The following is a 25,737-nucleotide window of genomic DNA, read 5'->3' on the forward strand; positions in this document are numbered from 1 at the left end:
TTATTACAAAAATAAATAAACTAACAAATCAACATACTAATGATGCTATAATTAATGCCAGATGAGCCCAAAAATAGGAAAATTTCATTGAAACTTGAAAAAAATCAATTTTTTGACCCTCTTTAATTGTGTGACTAAGAAATTGCAGATCTGATATGTTCAGTTATGCAATAAACTTCAGCAAGCAGAAAATTTTATCTAGGCTAAATCTAAGATGCCCAAGTGGCCAAAATTTAGGAAAATCAATATTTTGCTATTTTGAACAATTTTGACCAATTTTCATGTGATTTTAGGGCCTAATTATCATTGTTTGAACTGTTGTAATAAAACAGAAAAAAAGTAAGGGTTTAGAGGTCAAAACCTAGGCCCAAGCTCTTATAGAGGCACTTGCCCAAGTGGCCCAAAATTGTAGAATGAAGGTGCCACTTGAAAATCAAGATTTTGGAGACCAAACACCTGCAAAACCACAAAGGAATAAACCTTGAATTTTTCAGAGGAATATTTAGGGCAAACTAAGGCAGAAAAAGGTCAAGGAAAGTCAACTCTAGGACAAGGAAGGCCAGTGTTGAGGGAAGAGGAGCTTAGGAGGGCATATTAGGGGGAAAAGAGGTGAGATTAGGTTAGAAAGGGGCAACACTAATGAGAGAGAGGGATCAAAGGCTAGACGTTCACCAAAAAGGGTTGAAGCGCTGGGGTTTAGGAGCTAAAATTACCATGGTCTGCCCTAAGGTAGTCGTCTAGGTCTCGAAAAGGTGGTTGAGGCCCTTTTTAGGCCACAGTTAAGCCAAAAATACCTTAAACCCTCTGTGCAGGGGCTAGGAATGGAGGCTGAGGCGTCTAGGGCTCACAACCTGCCCCAAAAGGGTTGAAACAGGATGATGCAAGGGCCAAACCACTGACACAAGGGTCTAAGAGGTTGACGCAGGGGTGTAAGAGGTTGAAACAGGGCTAGAGGAAGCCAGATCTGGGCCCGAAAGGCCTAAAAAGTGAAACCCTTGTCTAAAAATTTTTATTTCTCTTCCATATATGAATTTTGTTGCAAAATATTCAGTGAATAGCCTTATATTTGTTTTTTAGAAACTAGATCTTACCCTCAAGGGGCTAGATCTAACTCTTCTTCAACTTGATCCCTTGATCCAACCTATAAAAAAGTGAAAATAAAACACCCAAACCCCAAATAAATACAAAGTACTTAAAACCCCAAAACCCAAATTAGAAAAAATAATTTACAAATTTGATTTACAAAATTGGTTACAAGATGTACAAATATACAAGGGTTTTGAAAATTTTAAATTTTGAGAAAAAAATATTATTCATGGCTTTTCCTTAATGAATGGTTAAAAATACTTTAGAAACCCCAATGTGTACTATAGCCTTAGAGAAGATTAAATCCAACATACAAATATTTGGGATCCAAGCAACAATGATTCCTACCCAAGTTTGTGAACTTGGAGGCCAAGGATTGAAGTACTTACAAACACTATGTATTTTTCTCAAAATACTGTGTTAATCACATGGGGAATCAAACCACCTAAGATTAGCCCAAAATTATCAATAATATGATTTTATCTTCATCTAATGAAAAAATAAATCTTACCAATATTCAACACAACATAGAGATGCCCATAGTTAGTACATACAACAAATAAATAAGCATGAACACCTCAGAATTGCACCTCATAGTCTTTATTATGATACAAGAAATATTTCCCAGAGGGTTAATAGCGTTACAAAGATGCTTCATTCTAGCCACAGATCATCATGCTAGAGACTCAAATGACTCCCTAATTTATAGATTAATCCTCAAAGTGGAAAAATAATAGCTATTTTCTTTGATCCTTGTCAAAACAATCTTGGTCACTGAAAAATATTTTATTATCTTTTAATCTTGGCCCTTAATTGTTTATTTTTGAGAAATTTCGAAATTTTCATTTAAATTCATTTTTATTAGCTCAAAATTAATTATTTTGAGCTAATTTCCTCAAAAAATTGACTTTGATTTAACCACCAAGGTCCAAAAGTCAAAAATTTCTTAAAATATACAATATTCCCTTGGTGGAGAACCTTTAAAAATTGATTCTTTAAGACCCACAAATTTTTCCACTTGGAGAATTAATTTTCTAAGACAACTTAATTTGACTCTAATTAATTAATTTTTTGGCTTAGGATTTAATTTAATTTTTCAAAAAACGTTAATTAATTTACACATGAGGGGATTTATTATTTTTTCCACCCTCTAATACATAATATTTTTACAATTACAACCCTCAAAGGGAGAATACACTTTGGCTTAGACCCTCAAGACACATACCCCATCTGCAACATAATATGAGCTAGTAGACCAAGTGATTTGTAATAAAATAATTTAGCCAAATAACTTAACTTATTCCATAATCAATTTTACATTAGACTCGACTAGAACACTAGGACTTACCTAAGACTTTGATGAAGAATTCCACCCAAGCTTTGGGGTGAGGATGGAGGGAAAAACTTTGTTGACCATCTGTGTTTAGAAACACGCATGAGTCAGTAAGACGAAAAACTTCCTAGGATGAAACTTTACGCCAAAATAATAGGCTTACCTAGGTCGTTACATATACTCAAGGTCTTACTAGAATCATTTACATTACACAACTTGCAGAATGGGTTTACAATGACATGTAAACTGCTCATATATGACCCAATCCAGTTGAAAAAATTTGGCACTTCCACTTCCTTGGAATATTGACAAATTGAGTGCAACATATGGCTCCATATGGGGACACATTTCTTCCATGAAGTAATGTGAAAACCCTAGAATTTTGTATCCAAGAAAATAGAAGTCCATGAAATAGATATCCATTCAAAATTTAAATCATTATGCATATATAGAAAATATCGTTGGAATAGAAAATCTACTCTAACAAACTGAAATATAAAAGACATAATATAAATGCATGAAATAAAACTACCTAATGACATGAAATAAAAAGGAACTAGGGTTAGAGATACTATACAAAACGATTCCCTATGGCATTAAATGTCATCAACATAGTGCATACTTAGCATCTGCTAACTTTCCGGTAATTCTATGGGCTGCTTCTCAGATGCGCCACGATGAATTTTGAAAATGCTAGGACTTTGACTCATCCAAATATCGAGCAGCTCTTTTCAATCAAATGCATCAAACTTCTTCCTTCTTCTCTTTTTCTATTTACTCTCACTTTAGGCGGGATGTAATGTTGATGTTGATGTGATTGGTGTGAAACTTTATACCTGATTTGGACAACGCTCATCTAGAAGATTTAGAATGTCCATGATTTTTGTGACCTGCTCTTCTTTATTTCCATGACCTTGCTCTGTCAACACTGTTGGATTGGGGTTGCAAATATAAATCTGATTTCCTTCATATTCCTTCTTGCTTGGATCATCCTCATTTAACAATTTCTTAATGGAATCAATGACTTCTTCCTAATAATATGAATGTTTCTTTAGAGAGCTAGGAGGTTCATGCACTAGATCCTTTAGTCTTGGATGGATTTCCTAAACCTATGATTTTTCCATCTTTTACTTTGAAGAGTGGCTTGTTCAATTCTTATGGCATTCAATTCATCAACATGTATTGATTTCATAATTTTCATTTGTTGTATGTGATCAGCCTCCATGGTCTTAATCAAGATCTGCAACCTATCCTCAATGCCATTCATTTGGTTGGAATACTCATTCTTAATAGCATTGATTTCCTTGGCATGATTTTTCTCCATGGTGATCATCTGATTTGAATTATTAGTCTCCATGATGTTTAGTTCTTCAGCATGCTTTTCTTCTTTATCTAATAACTTGTTCTGAAGAGATATTTGATTAGCTTCCATGTCCTTTATCATTATATTATGATTTTCTTGAATAGAATTTATTTATTTCTTGAGATTTTCTTTTATGGAACTTATCTCCTCAACATATTCTTCTTCTCTGATATCCATCATGTCCTATAAATTGATCCTTTGATTATATTAAGTAACTTCCGTTGCCTGCAACCTGTTCCCCATGGAACTCATTTCTCTGGCATGATCTGCCATTAATTTTTCTTAACTAGATTGCATGTCTTTGATCATCTGAGCTAATTCCTTAACAAGATTCCCTCTTCATCATCAAAATGATTAATCTGATTACTAGTACATGCCTTTCCACTATCAAAAAATCTTTTTGCAATGGCACAAGTGGATTCGTCATGAAACTAGTCACAAGATCTACAATATGATGCTTCTTGATCACTATAATGTTGTAACTCATTCTCTTGAATCTTCTTTATGTAATTCTTCATATCATTAAATTGATTTCTTTTCTCATTATGCATACTTTTAATGATTTCTATTAATTCTTAACCCCATATTCCTCTTCTAGAAGGTCATGACGATAACCTTAAGTGTTAGTAAAATGACAAGGGGTGGATAAGTCATCCATGATGAGTTTCTTAAGGGGAAAGGGGAGCTAATGGATGTCTTAGAGATATCCTTGTTGAAGACAATCAAGAAACCCACAAGAAGAGAGCCTCTAGCAAGAATTCTTGTAAAAAATGAAAGAAATGGAATTTCCACTTGAACATGAATCTACCTCCAAAATATAGAAGGCAAAAAATCGAAACATGAGTTAGGGTGAAGCAGGTGGATATCAAGTAAGGATTCTTGTCTAAGAAAAATGAATACTTACTAGAATTTAATTTGTTTAATCTATCCAAGAGAGCGGGGTTAACCAATCTACTAGTAAGCTTTTACGAATGGATGAATAAGTGGAGTCACCACCCAAATAAGAAACTAACCCAAATGTCCAAGTGCTAAAGTGTAAATGAAGGAGTGAACAAGGTGATAAGAAGTTTAGTGAGATATCAAAGTTCCAACAAATGTGGTTCTTGACAAACCAAGAAGATGAAAATGGATTAGAGGATTATGAAGATTAATGAGAATGTCGTCAATGCCAAGGTCCAATAAATTCGTCCCTGACAACAACGCCGAAAATTTTTGTAGCGCTTGATGAGCTAATGAATGGAAGAAAGGATTATAAGATTATGAAGATTGTCGCAAACCCTGGCAACGAGCAAACTCATCCCTGACAACAATGCCAAAAAATGTTTTCGCCCGTATTATACAGGCACTGTGACAACTGCTTAGTGTGGGGGTTGTCACTCTGATCCCCACCCACTCCGTTCTAGCTGTCTTGCAACAAAAAGATATGGGAGGTAGTCCTTATGGAATGAGGTGAAGGAAAGCAAGTTGGGAACCAACTTGTTTGGGAGACATGGATTAGTGGCTTAGCTCCTTGGTGGAATTTTAGTAATATTAATGATTAGATTAGATTTTAAAGTATGAGACCAATTCCTTATGGAGTCACAATTATTTCTTAATGAAAATTAACACCAAGTAACCATATGGACACTCATTTGTTAATATGATAGACTATCATATATGATATGAAAATCCTATAATCTATGTGTGATGCAATGATCTTAGTTATTTTTAATTATATGCTTAGTCTAAGTGGAACCTCCTCCTTAACTGTTTTGAGAAAAAATATTCAGAGTAGGTTGTGAAATGGAAGCCAACAGGAAGCAGGAAACATCCTAATTAATAATACCTCCCCCTGTGTTCCAGCCTTTAAGTGCCTCTGGCACTATAGATACTGTGACTCTGACGACTACAAGGTCATTGTGTTAACCATTAAGAAGAGTTAAATCCCTCAAGCTAATTGGAAAAGGGGTTCCCTAAGAGTATATCAACCTAGCTTATGCTAGGAGCGAATGAAAGACAACAAAAAATAACTTGCATTCATGAACAAATGGGCATTAAAACTTGGAGTGCGCACTTTCAAAGCACGAAGGGGCATGCAGTGTCATTTAAGGCTTTGCAGTGCACTCATGCACTCAAGCAAGAGGAAAGAATCATCCAGGGTGCACTAGTGCACCTTCAAAGGTGGAAGAGATGAAAATATAGGCCATCGGGTATTCCTTATGCACTCATGCACTCAAGGAGACAAGGAGGGTGCATTTTCATACTCTGAAGGGACGAAGGAAGAGGTTGACTAGTCTTAATTCCTTCACAATGCACCTATGCACTCAAGACAAAGGAGTGTGCATTGTCGCATGACGAAGGGCTAAATGAAGATGCTTTGTACCTTCACAATAAGTTGATACACTCAAGGGAGGGTGTAGTTCTTCATGGTGAAGAAGTGCTCTCTGGAGGAAAACTTGATCAAATAGGGCACAATTTTCGAAGTTGATCGCGCTTTGCACTCAAGAAGTGTGCTCTACCAATTGGAAGCTGAGAAACAAGTTTGTAAAGTAGGATTTGATGCTAAGATGAGGAAGAGAAGGTTATGCAAGGCTTTATAGTTGTTGTCACATGCATGGTGGAAGATGAAGGGTTTCAAGAATGTGAATAGTTTTTACATGCGATAAAATATTAACACTTGCAACATGAAGTTTTAGCATAAATGATACTAAAAAAATTAAAAAACAAAGGATAGATAGCAACGCGGATGGAATTATTATGCAATAATAATGATTAACTAAGATGATTTAAAGAAGTTAACATGAAAAATTGATTCATGCATGAGTGCCACTTGTCATTGCATGAGAGGGTTAGTTAAATAAGTTAAGTGGGATCCTATTTTCTAGGAGTTCACCCACATGCAACAAGTTTGGCTCATGCATGCAGCTAGAAAGGGTGCAATTCTTCAACATGAAGAAGTGTACTCATGGAAGGCGCATATTTTCAACATGAAGTAGTGTTCTCAAGGAGGGTGCATTCCTTCGGGCTGAAGGAATGTGCTCAAGTTGAGCACATGTCTTTACTAACTTAAAGTGTGCTTTTACTTTTTTGAGTGTTTTTCTTTGTTTTGTTTTCTTTTTCATGCTTTTGAGTGTTTTTCAAGAGTATGCATGGCGATAAGGAAAGTTTCTAAGTCAATAAAGATCATGAGTTCACCTAACCATGGACTAACTAACTCAAATGCTTCTAATGGTTAAGTGACAATGCTTAGGAAACATTGAGTTAGGAGGATGCAACAATAGGAGAAAAAAATGGATAACAAATCAAACAACATGATGACTCAAGGGGGCTTGAAATGACAATTATTGTAGGCTCCAAAAAATTGGCATAGGAAAAATTTTTGGAGGGTCAATGTCGCAGCGACAACACTTGGAAACACACTAGGAGAACCCCATCTTCTCTAAAATGGTTTCATTGTAAGCGCAAAGTCTCATTTCTTTCAAAAATATTGATTCATTCAGTAGGCTACCTTTGCTCCCCATTCTTACTCGGTTAAAGATATAGTCTTTCCCAGTTCCTTTACTCAAAAAATCACAACATATAAAAATTTATATCATTTTCATGTCATTGTAAGTAAGGGTAATATGATATGGCGAAATAAAACAATCAGAGTGTGAGTTTGAAATCTCTGGCATTGCTCTGTTGCTAGCAGGCTTGGACAGTACCCTGATGGAGTCATTTTAGGAACACAAATTTTGCTTTGTTTCCATTGAGCCTGGACAATACCTCGGTGAAGTCGCTTGCTTCACCTCCCTGTGCAAGAAGCTTTTCTCTTCTTTCATTATTTTCCTTTTTTTTCATAGGAAAGTGCATAGGAACTTATTATTTTTCACGGGAAGGAGAGGGATCTCAACTTAGTGAGAGTAGAGGAGGTTTCTCCTTCAAAGATAGGTTTTATACCTTTGATGCTTCGATCACTAAAAGTTTTCCCCTTATCTTACTCTACACAGATAGATAAGTGAGAAAATACTATTCATAACTAGATTGAGTGCAAGATTAGGAATCCTAGATAGATGCAAGCTTCATGGTTTACTTATAACCTTCCGACTGAATGATCCTATTTCCCATTGAAAAATCATTGACTCGAAAGTGATAAACCAAATCATGTAAGAGGTTAAAAGATAATCCAAGGGTTTCATGTTACTACAACTTGCCATTCACAAAAGATTAGGCATTCATCTCAAAGCTCAAAACTGACTTTATTCAGACACAAAGAAAACCAAAAGAGTAAAATTGAAATATAAAAGATGAAAATACAGAACAAGAATGAAATACATCTAACTACATGAAACCTATCCTAACCTAACCTAAAAAAGAGGGGGTCGGGTCATGTAAAGTGAAATTTCGAATGCAACGATAAAAGATTTTCTTGGCCATTATACCATAGCATATGATCGTGAAGAATCAAAATAAAAAGTAGTGTAGTGAACAAGAGAAAGTGTGGAAACATCTGCATTGACTGATGGAAAAAAGAAGTGCGAAAACAATGGCGTATTGCACTCAACTTGTAACACCATCCTCCCACATCTACCCAAGTAACTGGTCAACCAGGGTAAAGATGTGACGAGAGGATACTATGATATGTTTCAACCTCCTACGTGACCTTAAGAAAGTGGAATCGATAGAAACACATCAAACATACCTTCCACATCAACAAAAACACTCCCGGGAGCCATCCCAACCACTCAGGTATCATGCCCCTGGGTTCCAATAAGTTTTTAAGTTATTAAACCTCTGGATGCTCCCATGCTATGGGCATGCTAGCATCCATAGAGCTTTGGACTCTCCCACAAGGCTTCATGCCTACGTCTAGGAACTATTTCCAGCAAACCAATGCAAGACTCTATGGGGTTTAAGGCACTTTCCACGCCCAGAATTCCGACCACTACCCATAACTTGTTGTAACTTCTAGAATCCATTAAACACATGATGACAAGACTAATAAACCAAAAAATAACTCTAGGACTAGGCCTGACCATCCCCAACCAAGACTGAAATTCTATCAAACACTTGGCATCAATGCAATCTACAGGTATAAACAACATATTTAAGTATAGGGGTCTCATACTTATCTGAGAATCACTAAGAAGCATTGTTCCCTTATATCATTTGATGCATTATCATCTATTAGGTTATAGATACATTTCTCATTCATTTACAAGTAAAAACATTATGAGAGCCATACATAGCCATTGTCATAAAACATAAATAGAACCAGCATAATAGTAACAGAAATATCAAGGATACGTCAGCCATAAAATCCACATATAAAACAATACATTTATACATAAGATGCCAAGGAAAGAAACTCTTATTAATGAATGAAAAATCCAACATGGGATGGGACTACCACATTCCACTTGACCATAGAGTATTTGATCCAAATCTTTCTTTAGCCATTCACCCCCGTTCCATATTCCAAGCATGAATGTGCGACTCAAACCAAAAGAACCAACCAGGGCATCTTGAGGCTAAACCACCTCACCCTCATCAATAGAAACAAGGTTGTACCATAATTTTTCCTAGATCACTAGGTCAACACAATAAACATGTAATAACGTGCTTAACCATGATCTCCACCCAATCACTAGGCCAAACAAGCATGGATGCCACTAGATTTCTCCACTTACACTGTGAGGAATTTTCTTGTCTCCTAGTCTCTAAGGATTTACCACAATCTACACCATATCACTAGGCCCTAAACCGAGACACACTCTCCACGCTTTACCTATATCCCAAACTTGGGATTACTAAGCCAAACGAAAAGAAATCCACCTCTTGGCTTTACCGTATATCCTGCCATTCATCGGAAAGGATTCCTAGGCCCATCAAGGCAACACAATCATGGCTTTACCGCAACCCACAGTCGAGCTTAGGGGTTACTAGGCCAATGTATTTACCATGATCCACAGTCTAGTTCAAGGACCACTAGGCCATGTGCTCTATCATTCATAGATCCACCTCACTCTGGTTCGAATCCATCCTAAAATACAGCTCAACCAAAACATGAGAACCCCATCACATCATGGCTATCCGGAAATGACAAGGCTACCCTGAAAACACTATCACACCTAGAAAAATCCATGCCATAAAACAAAAGATTCACATGCAATACCATGCATGTCAAATCTAGCAAGGAAAACACACATGAAAATTGATACCTATAAAGAATATTGTTGTAGTTGCTTGATCCTACTCTTCCTTGCTTGCTACTTCCTTCCTCAGTACCTTCTTTTCCTTTCTTGATCCAATGCAAAAGCTTGATAAAAATATTTTCAACTGATCCTCATAATCCTTTTTATAAATGAGGCCTTTATTTTCTTCATTTTCCATAATTTTCCTTCATTTTCCTCCTCACATGCAACCTGTGACCTTTAACCTTCCTTTTCTCCTAATTTCCATTATTTTCATAAATAAAATGCCAATAAATGTGTCATGCCTTTCCAAAGCCTTTTCCATTTCCTTTTCCAATTTCCTTAGCCACAATAACCGAAATGAACACCCTCTAGGATGTTTTTCCCACCATTCAACTTGGAATACGTGTCCCAACAATTGTGGCCTTATATTTTTTACATGGATTTTTAACTAGGTTTGTTACAGAACCCTCCCCCTTGGGGGAACACTGTCCTTAGTGTTCAATGACACCTATAACCAACAATACTGCTAACAACAAAACATACTACCCATGGAGCTTTATAGCATATCGTGTTGCAGTATTTATAATGACCATCTGCTAAAACATGACAAACATACCGTTTATTAGAGCTTTATAACAAAACTCATTACAATATTTACAATAATAACCACATATACACACATACATGTGTGCTTCACCCATAAAATAATCATATTGTCTATGGATATTTATAAATCCAACTCGATACAGTATTTACAATAATACACACATATGCACATTTTCTCAACCAACAAATAAAAGGATATGATGCATGCATCTGCAACAAGGGAATCTAGAGGCTCACACCTCCACCCTCAAAGTATTACCAGGATTCACTTCCTTCCCAAGTTGTCCAGAATCCACTGCAAGGTCAAATCTTCATCCAATGTCCAACACTATAATCCTATGCCACTTTTCCTCTTACCAAACAGTTGCTGGCTCATTGTTTGAGGGCGCACTCCCAATGTGCATTTGATTCCATCTGGCAATGCTAATGACAAAAAAACATCCATCCCCGACCTTCCCCTCTCTGCTACATAGTACCTTGGGCAATCCAGTCACCCCTTCCATGCAATCACTCACCTTCCAAGTTCCCCAGAATCCCCTATCCTAGGCAATCCATCCCTTGGCAAGGCTTCCTCACATCATAAGGTCAAACAACCAAGGCATATATTTGCCTCAAAACCATCATACCTATAACAACCCTGGTGAAAAGTTCATGTAATAAAATTAAATAAAGGAAAAAAAAGACCACGGTTAAGGGACACTTATTCCAAGCTGGATGTTGGGAAAATATATACTAGTGGGCATCACTGGATGTGTGGTTTGGCTAAGAAAAATTGGCAAATGCTAAGGCAAAGGCATTAAAAAGAAAAAAAGTCATTTTTGGCACATTTATTTATGAAAATAAAGGAAATTAGGAAAAAAGTAAAGTGAAAGGTTACACGTTGCATGTGAGGATAAAATTGAAGGAAAACAATTTAAAATGAATAAAATAGAGGCCGCATTCATAGAAAGGCTTCTGAGGATCAATGGGTAGACTTTTTTGAACCTTTTTTCAATTCAATTTTGGAGCTCTCTCATTATTCTCTCTCTTTCTCTCACTCTTGGTCACTTAGAGTTTTCTTGGAGCACTCTAGTTTTGGATCAAGGAAGGAAAAGAAAGTAAAGGGAAGGAAGGAAATAAAGGATCAAGGAAGAAAGAGTAGGATCAAGCAACTTCAGTAGGAATAATGTTATGAAACCAGCTCACAAAAAGATAGAAAATATAGATAAACGCCTTCAAAATAAGCCTCTTCGAGGGGCCAACCTCCTTTACATTACACAAATGAACAATTCTTGGATGATACAAATGACAAGACCTCCTTTCTATATATAGTAGTCTAAGGGGTCATAATATAATCAAAGTCGACATAACAATAATAATGTAAGGGCACAATAATAACAATATGGGGACTACATGGGCACAACAATATAATAAGGGGGTTGTACTAATAACAATAAGGGGTTACACTAGTAGTATAGGGACCTAACATGCCCCTCTCCTTCAAAAGGTGTTGTCCTCAATTCTTGAGTAGTTCTTGATGCTTCTGTATAAAATTCTTTTCCTCCATGTGGAATCTTCAGTGGGTAAGTTCTTCCAGTTGATGAGATACTCTAAAATTGATTGATTTTGTAGCTGTCGGGTTCTTGTTTCTGTGACTGCTCCAAGCTCCAATATAATTTTTCCTTCCTGGTCAAGTTCTGGAAATATTATTTGAACTCAGATCTTCTGTAACTCTTGAATGAGTGGCCACACTTCTTCATCCTTCTTCCATTCATCCCTTGCTTCATATATCCAATCTAGTTGGATAATAGAAATGGCACAAAACAATGCTTCCACATCCTCATCCTTTCTTGAGAGTGCATCTGCAACAACATTTTGCTCCCCTTTTTTGTAAATGATTTCAAAGTCATAACCCAATATATTTGTGACCCACTTTTTCTATTCTTCTAAAGATAATATTTGTTCTAAAAAATATTTAAGACTATCATGATCCATTTTTACCTTGAAGTGTCTTCCCATTAGGTAAGGTCGCCATTTCTTAAGTGCATGTAGTATTGCCAACATTTCCCTCACTGCGATGTTGATCTGCCCATTGTTTCATTCAATTCTGCACCAAAGTGGCATTATCCTTTAAAAGTTGGAGAACTTGTTGTTGATGCTCGATGTGATCTTTCACTGTTGGAGTCTTTTTCTTCTTGATATGTCCTTCTATCTTGAGAGTTTGAGGAGTCGTAATTTCTTCCAATGCATTACAAGATATGGTTGGATTCATTTCTTGATGCTCGATGTGATCTTTCACTTCTTGAACATTTTTCTTCTTGATATGTCCTTCTATCTTGATAGTTTGAGGAGTGGTAATTCTGGCCAATGCATTACAAGATATGGTTGGATTAATTTCTTCTTTCTCGATGTGATCTTTCACTTCTTGAACCTTTTTCTTCTTGATATGTCCTTCTATCTTGCGAATTTGAGGAGTGGTAATTCTTGCCAATGCTTGACAAGATATGGTCAGATTCATTTCTTCTTTATCTGGGGTTGGTTCCTAGTTTATATCCTCTTCTTTTGATGTTTCTTGATCCTTTTCTTCCTCCTCTTCATAATCTATGTAAAATAATTTCTTTTCAGCACTCTTATGACCTTTAGTGTATTTTCTATCACAATTGTAACAAAGCCCTTTTTATCATTTTTCTTCCAATTGTTGTCATGTAAACCTTGTATATTGTGGAAGGCTAGGAGAAAAGACACTTCCATAATTATATTCGTCAGTGGTGGGATTCCTTATTTCCATAATTTTTCTTTCAATTTTTCTTACCAACCTAAATGCCTTCTCTAATGAGTTCCCAAAGACGAACCTCATGTTGAATGTTATCCTTTTGAATCCCTATGAAGACATCAACCCTTTGCTTCTCTGGAATATCATTTACCCTTATATTCAATTTTTTAAAGTCCTCAATGTGCTCTGCCATTGAACCCTTTTGTTCGAGATTTATCAATTGGTTAAAGAAGGTGTTACTCTTTGCATCCTCATAATGTTCTATCATTTCTTCCGTTAAAATTGACCAAGTGAAAAGTGCTTTATGAGAACAAAGCCCTTTATACCATAAAAATTGATTTGGTTCTAAATATAGAGATGCAATATGTACCTTTTGTAACAGTTGAAACTCATGTAGATCAAAATATTGCTCCATCTGTAGTATCCAATTTACCGGATCCTTGCCATCGAACTTCCTGATATCATCTTTTCTTGATTTTAGGAGCTTGACATTGAAACAACTATAACTCGATAATATTAGATCTCCAAGTTCTGAAATTTCATCCTGCAATAGCCCTTTGAGTCCTCTTTCTAACCCCGTAATTCTGATCAAAATTTGATTCTCCAAGAAAGGGTTATGCCCAATCTCCTAACATGACCTGATTATATAATGTTTTAGTAAAGAAAACTTGTACGATGTTCCAGGTTTCACTGTTTCAACCTTAGGATCTGAAAAATATACACAAAAAAAATTACAGTCTGTCATTTTTCTGTAACTTCTTATGCAATTTCAATTTGATGCACAGAGAGAAAGTTATGATAATTTCTCCAAGGTCACCTGTTTAGAATGTAATTCAGGAGTCTGCAAAAACCCTAACTTCTTCAGAATATATCTCTAAAAATATAGAGTGAAAAGATTTGAGATTCAGAACCAAGCTTCACCAAGAAATCGGCTCAAATGGATTTTAATTTTAGAGTCTGAGCCTTTGTAGAAAAAATATTATAGTGCAAATTCCATGATGACCTATTTGAGATGAAATTCTGGAGCTTGCAAATACCCTAACTTCCTCAGATCATATCTCCGAAAATATAGCGAGACAAGATCTAAAATTCAAACCCAAGGTTCAGACCGATATCTTCTCAAACATGTTTTTTTTAGCTTATGAAACTTCGTAGCAAAAAATTTATAGCGAAAATTCCATGATGACCTATTTGGAGCAATGAAACCTTAGAATCCAAAGCTCTAATACCAAATGTTACGAAACCAGCTCACAAAAAGATAGAAAAGATAGATAAATGCCTTCAAAATAAGCCTCTTCGAGGGGGAAACCTCCTTTATATTACACAAATGAACAATTCCTGGATGATACAAATGACAAGACCTCCTTTCTATATATAGGAGTCTAAGGGGTCATAATATAATCAGAGTCGACATAACAATAATAATGTAAGGGCACAATAATAACAATAGTGGGCTTCTATGGGGCACAATAATAACAATAAGGGGACTACATGGGCACAACAATATAATAAGTGGGTTGTACTAATAACAATAAGGGGTTACACTAGTAGTATAGGGACCTAACAAATAATTGTAGACAACCTTTTGAATGTGTGATTTCCTAGCTGGTTTGGACATGCATGGATTTGCATGTTGGTGTATGGTTCTCTTGTTTTTGGTGGTATGGTTTTTTCGGGTCATGATAGTGGTTTTCAGCCTAGCCTTGCCTTTTTTCAGATTCCATGGTGTTGGGATTTTGATATCAGTTTTGAGATTTGGTTAGTCGGATGGATTTTAGAATCTGGGGCAAAGGTGGTCTCAAGGTTCATTACCAAAGGCCTAGGAATCCCTTGACCGGTTTTTGTGGGATACACGGTAACATCTGAAGGAGGAGTATCAATTTAGGGCCTAGTGATCTGGGTTTGGATTGCGGTAAATCCTAAGAGACTGGTCCCAGTTTAGGGCCTAGTGATCCGAGATTGGATTGCAGTAAAGCCTGAGAGACAAGGAGACATAAAATTCCTCAAGGATAGTGATGGATTTTGGATGGCATACCAAGTTTGGTTCGGTTGCGATCAGAGCACCAGTTTTGGTGTGATCACGGTTTTGTGAGGGTGGAGGTGGTTTAACCTCTGGATTCCCTTGGTTGTTCTTAGATGGTTGTTCTATGAGATGCCATATTCATGCTTGGAATATGGCACAGGGGTGACTGGCTGAAAGAGAGATTTGGTTCAGCCATGTCTATGGTCGAGTGGTACATGGAAGTCTCAAACCTAGTCGGATTTGCTTATGATTAATAAAAACTAAGTTCCCTTACTTTTTCATTGGTTCATATGTGGATTTAATGGCCGTCATATATTTGATATTTATATGGTTTTATGCTGGTTATAAGCATGGTTAAATGACAGGTTCATGTCATGGTTATTTCATGTATTTTCCTATAATTATTAAATGGATGGATGCAAGACCTAATTGATGATATAAGAGTTCAATGGAAAAGGAAGTTATCCTTCTGGCTATGTTTCATAAGTTCTTTCAATCATTTATGCTTTTTCTTATATCCTAGACCTGTTGGTTTCATTGATGCCAAGTGTTTGACAGAATGTCAGTCTCGGTTGGGGATGCTTAGGCGTAGTCCTAAGGTTGATTTTGATTTATCAACATTGTTATTATGTCTTTGATGGATTCTGAACTTTGTAGCAAGGTCTGGGTAGAGGTCGGGATAATGGGCTAGAAAAGTGGCTTAAATATCGGGGTCGCTGGCACAGGTCTGCTGAGAAAAGTCCACAGTTGTTGGGACATAGGCCTATGAGAGCGACTTTGGGTTGTTGGATGTTGTCACGCCTATAGCATGAGAGCGACCAGGGGTTAAAAGTATTAAATCATCAATGGGACTCAAGGAAAGGATGTTTGAGTGGCTAACATGTCTCCTGAGGGTGTTGTTGGTGATGTGGATGAGTTTGTTTGATATGTTCCATCAGTTGCATTCACTCAAGGTCACCAAGGAAGTTAAATCCCTATAGTATCCTCTCTCGTCGCATGTTTACCCCACCTGACAGGTTGCTTGGGTGGACCTGGGAGGAGGGGGTGTTACAGATTGGTATCAGAGCCAAGTTGCACTATCCTTGGGTAAAGGTGCTCGGTCATGCATGCATGTCAAATGCATGTGTGTCTCTTACACTTGCATTCCATGTTCTTGTTGCATTGCATCATGTGAATCATGATTGTATTAAGGTTTTCATGAGGAACTTGACGTGATTTTGTGGGATGCATTGTCGGAAGTATATGACTAGCTGCATATGGTTATATGTTGCTTACATGTTGATTATATGTCGCTTGATTACATCCTTGTATGTCAGGTGCATTCTTGAATGTTTCAATTACATGTATCAGTCTTGTAGGTTGATTACAAGAGCTGATCGCTTATGCTTGACTACATGTGTTCATACGCATGTATAGTTGATTAGGCATTGCTTATGCATGTTGATAGTTGCATGTGGCAATGCATGCAATGGAGTAACGGTTGTTTTCATGCATGAGGTCATAGCATGCATTTTTGATATGGCCTTGTATTGATGACTGGATCCTAGCTAGAATGATGTTTATGCATTGATACACTTATTTGATATATGTCTATATGTTGTTATGATTATGTTAAACATGTATCACGATGATTTGGTGATCTTGCAGACAAGGTATCTTCCCCAAATTATGCTAAGGTACATTGGTTTATTTTGATTTGGTTTAGCTAACATAGTATGCCTTGTAGGAAAGGGATCATATGGCTAGTAAGGTAGTAGACTACATAGGATTTCCCTATGCATCAGATGGGCATTGTGGTGTTGGGAATTCTTCTGAATTGGCAGACACATTGAGAACCTGAAGGACGAAATAAGGAGTTGCAAAGAAAACATTGAAAATATCATGCAAGAATAAGAGAAACAAACATAGGTGAACGCAATACTACATCAGATTTTTTCAGATTTGCAATGATAGGGACCACTTCAGGTCAGCCATGGACATGAGGATAGAACTAATGGGGCATATGGAAATAGGTCTCCTAGTAGACACATGTTGGATATATCTGACACAATCAAAGATACCAGACTATTAGACACTATGGATAGGAGAGGTGATCAACACAGGTACTATTCTAGTTCTAGTTCTGATAGGCATCATGATCGTCATCGTTATCGTCCTTACAAGAGGAGTGATAGGGGATACTTGTCAGATGATTTAAGAAAGTGAAGCCACCTACCTTTGATGGAGAGATGAAAAAATCGCAAGATGCAGATGCATGGTTACTTGGTATTAAGTGTTGGCTCGGTTGGGCTTGACCCAAGTTCGGCTTGTACTTCATACCAACAAAACCCTCAGATAGTAGCCCTTTCGGCAATGACCTACAAGCAGGTTGAAGTCTCACCCAAGGTGGCTATGGGTGATTGTAGCACCAGGTTTATGCAACCTTGAGGGACAGTGTGGAGTGGATCTTAACTTCGCTTTTATATATTTTAATCATCCTTCTAACATTCACAACATTACTGCGCAGTGTATTCTAACTACAGACTTTGTCACATTCATTTTAATATAAACACATCATAGAACAATAATGGTTGTGCTAACATACTAATTACTTGCAATTACTTCGCATAAATAGATAGAACACAAATAATAGATACAAATACAAAATATTTTCCAAAAAATTCTTCTTCTTTATTAAGATAGATCTTTCAGTACATGAAACTTTTCAACCTGCGCACCCAACTGCAGGTGGTCTGTGCACTCAGCTATAGACTCTTCCAAGGTGTTCGCACACTCAGCTGTGGAACCTATCCTTAGACCCCCAAAAAAAAAATATTGGATCACTTGTGCTCTCTCTATGTTGTGATCTAATGAATGATCTTCAATAAAGCATTACATGTCCTTAAATACATTACATTGCTACAAAAACCATGGTCCACATACCACGGAATCAACAAAACAATGAACTAAAACCCCGATACCCATTACAAAATGAGGGGCTTTGACCCACCCCGAAGCCCCTAGACACTTGCGAGGTAAATATAACTTCGTAGACTCCGTGCACTCCTCTCCTCAAAATGTGGAGTCTTTGACCAAAATTGGACCAATTTGGGTTGCACCCAACATGAAGAAATTCTTTCGATTGCATGATTATTCAGAAAACATGAAAGAAAAGATAACCACTTTCAGTTACAAAGGTAAAGAGGATGTTTGGTGGGAAGATGTGAATAATGTCAAAGGTATACATGATGAATCTTTGACTTGGCATGCGTTTCAAAGGCTCTTCAGGAAGAAGTACTTTTAAGAGAGGTACTATGATGACATAGCTAAGGAGTTTTATGAGCTTCGGATGGTTTCTATGATAGATGATGAGTATACTAGTAGATTTTTCGAGTTGTTGAAATATGTGCCTTACCTCAGGGAGGATAAGGCCAAGGTTTAGAGATTAATTAGTGAACTGCCAGTTGCATATAGAGACCAGATTGACTTTGATGACCCTAGATTATTAGAGGAGGCCATCCAAAAGTTGAAGCATTGTTATGAGTTGTCAAAGCACAAAGTTGATCCTAAGCATTACTTGAAAATAAATGAGAAAGCTAAATGAAAAGGTCACCAAAGAGAGGAAGGCCTCAAGATGCAAGTGAGAAAGAAAATGCAGTTCCTTACAAAAGATTCAATATAACTGGGAAGGGACATGGAGAGAAGCAAGCTAGAGGTGGTGGTAGGGAACCATTGTAGTGTTGGATATGTGGTAAGGATCATCATAAGAGGCATTGTCCCCAGTATTAGAGTGGTGGTAGATCCTAGATATACAGTGCTTAGGAGGTGCATATAGTTGGTGATGTTGGTCATAACATTCCTCGGATCTATGCAGTTGTTGACAACAAGCAAGCAGACCATTATGAATCAATCATTGAGATGGATGGTAAGATTTGTGATCAAGTTGTTTCTATTTTGATTGATCCTGGATCTAACTATAGTTATATTAATCCTGACCTGGTGGATAAGTGTGGCTTGATAAAATAAGTGCATGCAAAGTCTTAGTTGGTATAGTTGGCTACAGGTACAAAGAAGCGAGTTCACCATTGGGTAAGAGCTTGTGCATTTGAGTTAAATGGTATGCCTACAGTAGCACATTTGAATGCATTGACATTGCGATTGTATAGTATGCTTTTGGTTATGGATTGGCTATACCTTCACAAAATAAAAGTGGATTTCTTTGACAAGGCCATTGAGTGTGTAAATGATAGTGGAGAAAAGAGGAATTTGTAGGGGAAGAAGAAGCCTACATCAGTGAGGATGGTTATTTCTATGCAAGCTAAGCGTAGTTACAAAAAATGTTGTGTGATTTTTGTAGTACATATTTCTAGTGAGAGGGGTAAGGAGGTTGAGGATGTCGATGTGTTGAGTAGGTACCCAGTTTGTAGCAGTTTCATGATGTATTTCCTAAGGAAATTACAGAGTTTCCACCCCATAGGGAGGTAGATTTTTCTATTGAGTTGGTGCTAGGGGTAGCTCCAACATCAAAAGCACCTTATAGGATGAGCACACTTGAGTTGGTTGAGTTAAAGTTGCAGCTGAAGGAAATGTTGGAAAAGAGATACATTAGGCCAAGTGTATTACCTTGGGGCGCATTAGTGTTGTTCGTGAAGAAGAAAGATGGTACTCTTAGATTGTACATTGACTACAGGCAGTTGAACAAGGTAACGATCAAAAATAGTTACCCTTCGCTGAGGATTGATTATTTTTTTTATCAATTGAAGCGAGCAACAATGTTCTCTAAGATCGACTTGAGATTGGGATACCATCAAGTACACATCACGGAAGAGGATATCTTTAAGACTACATTTAGTACCAGGTATGGGCATTATGAGTTTGTTGTTGTTTCATTCGGTTTAACTAATGCTCCAGCTACATTTATGTGTTTGATGAATAGTGTGTCGTGTCCTTATTTGGACAAGTTTGTTATTGTATTCATTGATGACATACTAGTATATTCTAAGAATGAGGAAGAATATGTCAAGCATTTAGTAGCAGTGTTGAGATTGCTAAGAGAGCATCAGTTCTATGCTAAACATAGCAAGTGCAAGTTCTTTCAGACTAAGGTACATTGCTTGGGGCATGTTGTCTCCAAGGATGGCATAGCAGTGGATCTAGAAAAGATAAGCGCCATTATGGAGTGATCAGCTCCTAAGAATGTGGATGAGGTGAGATCATTTATGGGATTGGAAGGTTACTACAAGAGGTTCATTAGGAAATTCTCATGCATTGCATATCCTATCACATCATTGCAACAAAAAGGTAAGAAGTTTGAATATAAAGAAGAATGTGAGGCTAGTTTTGAGCAACTTGAGAAGTTGTTGACACATGCACTAGTGCTAAAGATTGTGGACCCGGACAAGGAGTGTGTAGTGTGTAGAGATTCTTGCAAGAGAGGATTTGGTGGGGTTCTCATGCAAGAAGGACAAGTAGTGCTATGAGTCACAGAAACTGAATAAGCATGAGAAAAATTATCCAATGCATGATCTTGAGCTAGTAGTGATTATACATGCATTGAAGATGTGGAGGCATTATCTTATTGGCAGGAGGTTTACATTGATGAGCGATGAAAATGCGTTGAGGTATTTGTTTGAACAACCAAATCTAAATGGTAGGAAAGCAAGATGGTTGGCTACCTTTAGTGAGTTCGACTTCGAGATCAAATACATCAAAGGGAAGGAGAACCGAGTTGCGGATTCTCTTAGCAAGAAGGTACAGGTAAATCATATAGAAACTATGATTATGGGACAGAGTTGCAAGATAGGATCTTATAGGCAGGACAGTGGGATGAAAAATACATGGAGACCATTCACGGGTTACAATAGAGCACAGGTACAGGTATAGGTATAGGTGATCGGGATATAGACTATTGTCTCATGACATATGGTTTGGTGAGATTTAGAGATAGAGTCTATGTGCCAGATTATAGTGAGATCAAGAAGCTTATCTTGAGGGAGTTTCATGCTAAGCCATACTCAGGTCATCCAAGATATTAGAAGACGTTGACGGTGGTAAATAAGTTCTACTACTGGCCGAATATGAAGAAGGAAGTGGTAGGGTTCATGGCTAGATGTTTAGATTGTCAGCAGCTAAAGGCGGAATGTAAGAATCCAGACAGTTTACTACAACCTATAGCGATTCCAGAATGGAAATGGGAGGTCATTTCCTTGGATTTCATTACAGGTATTTTGAGGACAGTAAAGCAGCATGATTCTATTATGGTCGTGATTGACAGGTTAAGCAAGGTAGCTCACTTCATTTCAATAAAGACTACATATTCAGCCAGTGAGGTAGCACAGGTGTTCATCAGAGAGACTCATGAGACTGCATGGTGCTCCAAAGAAGATTGTGTCAGAAAGGGATGCAAATTCCACTTCCAAGTTTTGGAAGCAGTTATTTACATGATTGGGTACAGAGTTGGCCTTTAGTACAAATTATCATCCACAAACAGATGGACAGATAGAGAGGGTCAACAGGATCTTGGAGGATATGTTGAGAATGCACATGATGCACCAAGAGAAGAAATGGGAGGAGTATCTTCCATTGGTTAAGTTCACATACAAAAATTGTCATGAGGAGTCATTAGGGATGAGTTCTTTTGACGCATTGTATGGACTCAATTGTAACACTCCCATCAGCTGGAGTGATCCAATGAACATGGTACTTATTGGATCGAACATGTTGGTAGACATGGAGCAAGAAATGTAGGTTATAAAGAATAATCTAAAGGAAGCATAGGATAGACAGAATAGTTATGTGGAACAAAATAGGGTATTCAAGGAGTTTCAAGTTGGGGAGAATGTGTATTTGCACATCAAGCCCAAGAAAATATCTTTGAGTATTGGTTAATGTGCCAAGTTGGCACCACGATATTGCGGGCCTTTCGAGATCCTCGAGAGGATTGGACCAGTGGCATATCGACTTGCACTACCTCCAATAGTGAAAGTCCATGATTTTTTCCATATTTCATTGTTTAAGAAGTATATAAAGGATTTTGATCATGTTATTGATTGGTCTGTATTATAGGTGGAGCAAGAAGGAGAGTTATAGCCGGAGCCTCAGTGCATATTGTAGTGGAAACATCTCATGCTCAGGAATAGAGCCATAGAGAAAGTTAAAGTGCAGTGGAAGCACTTTGGGCCTAAAGAAGCTACATGGGAGATGGTAGATCAGATGCGGGCCCTATATCCTTCATTTTTTGCTGGTTGAGGCAAAGCAGATTTGGTTTGATGTTGGTATATGTTTGGCATATGTTTTGCTAATGTTTTATGTATGTATATGTATATGGATGTAAATACCACCATGAGCTAAGTTATAAAGCTCCAATAAGCGGTATGGGTGTCATGTTAGTATGGTTGTTATCTTGTCATGTTGTCATGATGTTTTTCTTTTGAGCAGGTCTTTCATTGTAGATAGTGCAAGGAGCTATGTTATAAAGCTCCATGGGTAGTATGTTTTCTTTTCAGTAATATTGTTGAGTTCTTGGTGTGGTCTAACACCGAGGGAAATGTTCCCCAAGGGGGGGTTTCTGTAACAGCCCAGGTGAAAAATTCATGTAATAAAATTTAATAAAGGCAAAATAAGACCATGGTTAAGGGACACTTATTCCAAACTGAATGTTGGAAAAAGATATCCTAGTGGGCATCACTGAATGTGTGTTTTGGCTAAGGAAATTGGCAAAGGCTAAGGCAATGGAATTAAAAGGCAAAATGGAATTTTTGGCACATTTATTAATGAAAATAAAGGAAATTAGGAGAAAAGTAAGGTGAAAGGTCATAGGTTGCATGTGAGGAGGAAATTGAAGGAAAATAATGGAAAATGAATAAATTAGAGGCCTCATGCATAAAAAGGCTTCTGAGGATCAATTGGTAACCTTTTTCCAATTTAAGTTTGGATATCTCTCATTATTTTCTCTCTCTCTCACTCTTGGTCACTTAGAGTTTTCTTTGAGCACTCTAGCTTTGGATCAAGGAAAGAAAAGCAAGCAAAGGGAAAGGAAGGAAATCAAGGATCAAGGAAGAAGAGAAATATCAACCAACTTCAACAGGAATACTTGTAGGTAACATTTTTCATGTGTGATTTCCTAGCTGGTTTGGACATGCATGACTTTGCATGTATAGTTCTCTCGTTGTCGGTGGAATGGCTTTTACGGGTTACGATAGTGGTTTTCAACCTAGCCTTGCCTTTTCTAGATGCCATGGTATGTTGAGATGTTTATTTCGGTTTTGAGCTTTGGTTTTCTAGATGCATTTCAGAATCTGGGGTGGAGGTGGTCTTAAGGTTCATTCCCAAAGGCCTGGGAATCCCTTGATTGGTTTTGGTGGGACACACAGTAAAGCATGAGGGAGAAGTCTCGGTTTAGGGCCTAGTGATCCGAGTTTGAATTGTGGTAAAGCCTGAGAGATTAGTCTCATTTTAGGGCCTAATGATCCGAGATTGGATTGTGGTAAATCCTAAGAGACAAGGAAATGAGAAATTCCTCAAGGATAGTGATGGATTCCAGATGTCATACCAAGTTCGGTTCAGTTTTGTTTAGAGCACCAGTTTTGGTGTCATCATGGTTTAATGAGGGTGGAGGTGGTTTAACCTTTGGATTCCCTTGGTTGTTCTTGGATTGGATGTTCTATGAGATCCCACATTCATGCTTGGAATATGGCACGGGGGTGACTAGCTGAAAGAGAGATTTGGTTTAGCCATGTCTATGGTCAGGTGGTACGTGGAAGTACCAAACCTAGTTATATTTGCATATGATTAATACAATCTAAGTTCTCTTACTTTTTCATTGGTTTATACGTGGATTTAATGGTTGTCATATCTCTGATATTTATATGGTTTTATGTTGGTTATAAGCATGGTTAAATGATTGGTTCATGTCATGGTCATTTCATGTATTTTCTTATAATAGTTAAATGGATGGATGCAAGACCTAATTAATGATATAATAGTTCAATGGAGAAGGAATTGATCCTTATGGTTATGCTTCATTAGTTCTTTCAGTCATTTATGCTATGTCTTGTATCCTAGACCTATAGGTTGCATTGCTGCCAAGTGTTTAACAAAATGTCAGTCCCAATTGGGGATGCTCAGGCCTAGTCCTGGGGTTGATTTTTATATATCAACATTGTTATCATGTCTTTAATGGATTCTAAAGGTTGTAGCAAGTTCTGGGCAGAAGACAAGATTCTAGGTAAATCTATTTATGTATTAAAAATATAATTTAAATAACAAAAAATTATATTTCCACATTTATTTTATTTTTTTAGATTTAAATATATAAAGAAAAAACATATATTTTAAATTATGAGATTCGTTCAAATTGTATATTTATATATTTTATTACTGTTAAATTTATTTTTTTATTCTTTACTCACTTCCAATGGCACTCTCACAAATTGCATATTTATATAGTTTATTACTGTTAAATTTATTTTTGTATTCCCCACCCACTTCCAATGACACTCCCACTTGATATTTTCCTATCATTTTACCATCAGAATTTGAGTGATTCATTCATTTTTCATATAGAGGTATTGTACCATGAACAAAGAGTTTTGATGGTTGAAAGTGAAAATTTCAAACAAAGTGTTTCAAATCTTGGGGTCACTAACACAGGTTTGCTGAGAAAATTCCACAGTCACTGGCACATAGGCCTATGAGAGTGAATTTGAGTTGCAAGACGTTGTCATGCCTATAGCATGAAAGCGACTACGGGTTACAAGGCTTAAATAATCAGTGGGACTCAGGGACAGGATGTCTGAGTGGCTGACATGTGTCCTAAGGGTGGTGTTGTTGATGTGGATGAATTTGTTTGATATGTTTCCTGTCGGTTCCATTTCCTTGAGGTCATTAAGGAAGTTAAATACCTTATGTAGCCTCTCTCGTTGCATGTTTAGCCTAGATGGCAGGTTGCTTGGGTGGACCTGGGAGGAGGGGGTGTTATAACCTACACGACATGTGCACAACATCACATGTACACTATACCAGATGCACAATGTGTACACCACACCACATGTACACCGCACCACTTGTATAATGTGTACACAATACCACATGTACACATTACCACTTGAACGACATGTACATGACATCACATGTACACAACATCACATACATGACATGCACATAGCACCACCTACACATGAGACCACATGTACAACATGTACACAACACCACGTGCCCACAACAACACATGTACAGTCATGCACACAACACATATGTACATAGTACCATATGTACAACATGCACACAACAACATATGTACATAACACTGTATATACAACATGTACATAACACCATCTATACCCAACACTACATATGCAATATTCGCACAACACTATTTGTACCACCTTGTTCATAACATTGCATAAACATGTACACACACTATGAATACACAACACCACA

The sequence above is a fragment of the Pinus tabuliformis genome, chromosome 8, assembly GCF_031772625.1.
Source record: "Pinus tabuliformis cultivar Carrire ecotype Pingquan chromosome 8, CPIR1, whole genome shotgun sequence".
NCBI classification, from domain to species: Eukaryota; Viridiplantae; Streptophyta; class Pinopsida; order Pinales; family Pinaceae; genus Pinus; species Pinus tabuliformis.